This window comes from Morone saxatilis, unplaced genomic scaffold, assembly GCF_004916995.1.
Source record: "Morone saxatilis isolate NCDOM2014 unplaced genomic scaffold, NCSU_SB_2.0 Contig8, whole genome shotgun sequence".
Taxonomy (NCBI): Eukaryota; Metazoa; Chordata; class Actinopteri; family Moronidae; genus Morone; species Morone saxatilis.
In genome coordinates, this window is record NW_023340257.1 from 16,469,046 (window position 1) to 16,474,330 (window position 5,285).

The following is a 5,285-nucleotide window of genomic DNA, read 5'->3' on the forward strand; positions in this document are numbered from 1 at the left end:
GTTAAAGAGCCAGCAGAAAGGATATGCTGAGCTTCGCCTGGCTGGTTCACAGCTCACACACAACACAAGTGTTTTGTCTGGTAGGAAGACGGTGTGTGTGCTGCTCTCCTCGTCTTTTTTTACAAGATCTGCTCTTTGAGAAGACTCTCACTTTCCCTTCTCCGTGCTTTCCTCACCATATTAACTGCTATCTGTCGTTCTATCTTTCCCCTTAATCCTTTGTGTCGGGGGGAAAACATACATGGCAAATTCAGGTGGTGACAGCGTTGGTGGAGGAGGGATGAAAGGAGGAGAGGTGGACAGAGAGGGAGAGATACAAGAAACAGTAACTAACCAGATTCCCTGCCAGTTGGTGTGTCCTCAGATCTGCATAAAGACTCTCTTTGTGTTAAACTAAATCTTTATCGCATCATTAAACCGTGACAGGGAGAGTAAGTTGAGCCCAGAAAATGGTGGTAAAGACACAGAATAATGAAATCAGATCTGAGATGAGATCCAGATCCAGATCCAGCTTTTTTTCAAACTTCACCCATGTTAGAGGCTAAATGTCTCTGATATTCTCAGCTGCATCAATGTTTCTGACACTTTCTGGCTCTGTTGTTGTTCGTATTCTCTGGTTGTCTCTTCTCTTTTGTTCCAGGCAGTCAGAAGGTGGAGCTGATGCAGCATCTGTGCTCAACGAGGCCTGCAAAATAATCTCCCTCTCTGCTTCCCCGTTGTTTATCTTTTTGTTTCAACTCTCTCGCTCCTTTGTCAAAAAAACACTCTGTTGAGAGACGGGTCTATTTAATAGCTGTTCTTCATAGCTTTCAGTCATATCACATGATCTTCTTCAACAGATTAAATGAACGTTGGAGGTCAGCTTTCAGCATGGACAACAAGTCCTTGAAGTGTGCGTATCATGTGACATGATCGATAGCTCCAGAACAGCTTTTAAAGAAACCGTGTAAACCATTGTTTTTAAGAACAAGAATGAACTTTGAAGACCACTGCCCGACTTTAAAAAAGGTCCCAGGCAACAGAAGACATTACACAACTTATTATACGTGTAAAAAATGTGGTAGTGTACCTTTAAAAGAGTTAGCGCTGCACTCCTTTCATAGAAAATGTATTAAAATCGATGCAGTAGAAGCAGAGGTTATTTTTCTCCCTAGTTAAAACTTGCTGCCTACTTTACCCACAATGCAACTCGTCCCACTGCACAGATTCAGGTGTGTTAAGCTGAACTCAAGTGACATCACTTGAGGCTTTATAACTTTGTTTAATAAACAGACTTATTTTTCTGACCACACAACAACAACATTCCTCTTTGTTTGAAACTTTATTCATAATCTTCATTTACCAATCAATAGTGCATTCCCGGGCTAGAAGTTCAGTAAAACCAGTGATGGAGGCCTGTGATGTTTGGATGTTGAATGTGGGGAGGGGGAGGCCTCTTGGGAGCGAGGCAGGAGACAAAAACGCAGTCATAGCCTCGACGCCACCCCCCCCAGCTTTATGTCCTTATTTATTTTTTTTCTCTCCATCACCAGAGAAACAAACAGGATGGAGATCTGTGGCTGTGAGGAGCAGCTCTGCGCTCCGGAACGAGTCCCTCAGAGTTCTCCTCCACTGCTGCGTTAACTGGTCGTCTTACTGTGCACAAACAGACGAGTCGGATGAAAGGTCACTCGAACAGAAGGGGGGAGAGGGGTCAAAGGGCGTTGCACACACTCTGAGCCGGTTCTGGATCCCTCAATGATGAAGAGGGACGTCAACAGAAATACCAACAAATACAGACACAGTCACAAAGCAGCTCTGTGGAGGAGCTATAGTAAAATTCTCTTTTCTATCTCTTGCTTTTCTTTTCCGTTTCATAAAGTAATTCAGTAAATTAAAGCTTTTCACGACCATAAAACTTTCTATTTTTGTTATTTTTTTGTACATTTGTATCATATATTCACAAAAACTACTCTGACATTTGACAAACATTTACCTCAAATGACATCAAAGCAAAAGAGAAAAAATAACACAGCCAGTAGTTTGACTTTTTACGTCTCTTTTTTGTTGTGCTTTTTGTTGTTTCTTTTCAAAGCTACACTGATGCAGAGACCAAGAATCTCTTTTTGCACAGACAGCGTGTTGTCAGATTATGCTCACAATTACAGCCTCGGAGTCAGCGCTGCCATTATATCAAGAACTGAATGAACCTGCTTTATGTGCAGCTAGTTATCCCCAAGGCGGCCGTAGCACATGTTGAGCTAGAATGACTTAGCACAGTGAGACAAAAACAAGATGGCAGACTGGTGCCATGGAGAGAGGACCACGGGAGGAGACAGATCCCCGAGGGGGCCCGTGGGTGAGTAGACTCAGCCCAGGCAGCCATGGAGACTGCAGGTGTTATTATACTGTTTTGTTGATTTATTTCCTCTGGGACACCAGGGGAAGAGGGGAGAAGAGAGTACAGAGTGAGGAAGGTTTCTGTACCTGATGTTGGAACCCCAGAGCTGAGCGATGCTGACAAACTCGAATGTTTCTGACTCTGTTCTTGAGAATTGTCACATTATTTTGGGGTGTGATAATTAGTGTTTACACCAGTGATTTGTCAGCTATCGGTCAAACAAGTAGCGGCATCGAACTAATTTCACTAAGCAAGAAAAAGTGAGATATCTTAAAGGGAAAGTTCAACGTTTGTGTTCACTTTCTTGCTGGGAGATGAGCAGTGAATTCAACTGGTTGCCTGGCAACGTAACCTGACTACACCAGATGGTTTGTTACAAACAAACGATCTTTGCTGGAAACTGTTTGGAAAAGAGGAGGCACTTTCAGAAAAATACTTGGCAGGTGACTTCAACCAATCAGATCAATGAAACATATAACGTAGTCGAACCAGCAGCATCTATGCTAACCTCTCTAGCAGCCGCCATTGTTGTTTTCGGGCAAACAGTCACTTTTCACTCACATCTAGCGTTGAACCTCGTCCGTAAGTCACGCTGTAGCTGCCAGAAGTTCCTCAAAGGACGCTGATTGGTCTGTGATTATCTACCAACTGGTCCCGGCCATAAAAATGTCAAATTGTTATTTTTAGAACATCAGTTTTTTGTAAATATTAAAACCAAACAAAATATAAAATGTTAATTTGTGATCTTTAGAGGTGCTGGAAGGTGGGCCAGGCTAGCTGTTTCCCCCTGTTTCCAGTCATTGTGCTAAGCTAAGCTAACCGACTGCAGCTTCATGAGACTGGCATCTATTTTTTCATCTGACTCTCAGTAAGAAAGTGAATAAAAAGAGTTCCCAAAATGTCAAACTTTTCCTTTAAGCAAACATTGCCGTGTTCCCTGTACACTATATAACGATGTGGACTAGATACGAGCCAATCTCTGCAGATGGAAATCCCTCTCAGAACAGTGGAGATTGTGGCAGATTAATGCCTGATCATATATTACGTTCAGCCATATGATGTATGGTGATAAATCTCCCAACTCTAAACCTTTGTGTTTGTGTCGCTCGGAGCTGCAGCTGCTTTACTGGGGCTGATGGTGGCCTACTTCTCCCTCCAATGGAGCCCTCTCTGTATCATGCCGGTCTCCTCAACGCATGGTGCCGTCTCTCCAGAGTCCCATTGACACACTTAGGTCCCTATTTACCTCCTAGCAGGTCACTGGAAAAAAGGGGAGGGGAAATCTTTTACAGCATCGTTCTTTTATTTCCTCTTCCACCCCTTTTTAAAAAATTCTTAAGCAGTGAAATTACCTCTTATCTCTCACCTTGGCTGAGGCAGAAGGTGACCCTGATTTATTAAAGACCTCTTTCTTTTTCCTGTCCAGATTTATTTGATACTTATTCTACTGCTGTGATCACAGTCTGTCACCACCTTCTGTGTTTATTTATAAAGGGCAGAATGGATAAAAGAGAGGTATGAGCAAACAGTGTGGCAGCATGCCATGACAGAAAGCAATAGAGCAGATATAATCCCTATCCCATACATCTGAAGTTACTCTTTGGAGCCGCACCTTACATGCAGGAGTTGTGCTTGCACACGGAAAAGAGTTTCATGGCATCAGAGACGAGGGAAATTCAGGTCATGCTTTCACAAATCATCAATCCAACCTTCTGCAGAACAGGGCAGGCAGATTTAAGCCTGCGGTAAAGCTATCATAAAAGCAACATTTGCATTATCAATGATTCGGCTTTCACAAGTCACAAGAGAAGCAAATTATCTTTATGTATCTTTTGACAGCTATGGCCATAGATATCCGCAGACAGTATCATCAGTAGTGTCTAATGCTTAATCTGCCCTTACAGCTCCATGTTTGGAACAATATTCAAACACAGATAAACTGGAAGAGGAAGAAATCTCAAATGGCACTCTCTTGTTGTTGAAGTGCACTAAGTGCTCCAGGACAGATGTGTGTGATTGTTTTCCCTGCACTAACGCTGCCCAGAGTGTCCTCAGCGTGTTATCGATGTCTGGGAAGCTTCGACATTACCGATAAAAGGTTGGACCTCTGTTTAGAAATTTGAAAAGTGCTGCTTGCTGTGAAACTTTTTAAGTGGATCTCCATCTAGCCAACGCCGGGTTGATGGAACTCCAATCCCATTGGCTATTTTCCGTTGTGACATCATTAACGGGAGAACAGAGAGGGAGGGAGGGAGGGAGGGAGGAGCTTTGACAGTCTCAACAACATCAACAATGACACACGACCCAGGAGGGACTTTGGACAACAGATTCAAGACACACCAGTTTCCACAATAGTACACCTGATAACAGCAAGAACCGCCGGAGAATTTTGTCTGTTTGCTGCGCACACAGATGCTATTAACAACCGATTAATTACTACTGAGTATGATGAACACCGAAAGCAAATTAAAAACCCTAGTAACGGATTACAAACACTTGGATTAGCCCTTGAATTGAAAAAACAGTCCAAAAACTGAGATACATGGCATCCAGGAAAGAAAAGTGAGACAGAAGAGCGATAGATTAAGCTTTTTCCTCTACTTAATGAAAGACTTCTCGTGCTAGTCTGTCCCGTAGTCTGAGTAAGGGTCTGAGGGAGCCCTGTTGGGGTAGGATGTACAATCAAATTGGGCTATGGTCTTGATATGTGTCACACACATCTCTTACTATCCCCTGCTTATGCTCTGAACTGCCTCCACGCACACACACACATCCCCACCCTCCTCTCGGTGTAGTCGAGCTCCTTCAAAGTGTATGAGCCCGCCCCCCCCCCCCCCACCCCACCACCACTGAATATTCTCCTTCAAGAGTTCGAAATATAGAGAGAGAGAGAAAGGCAGCAAGA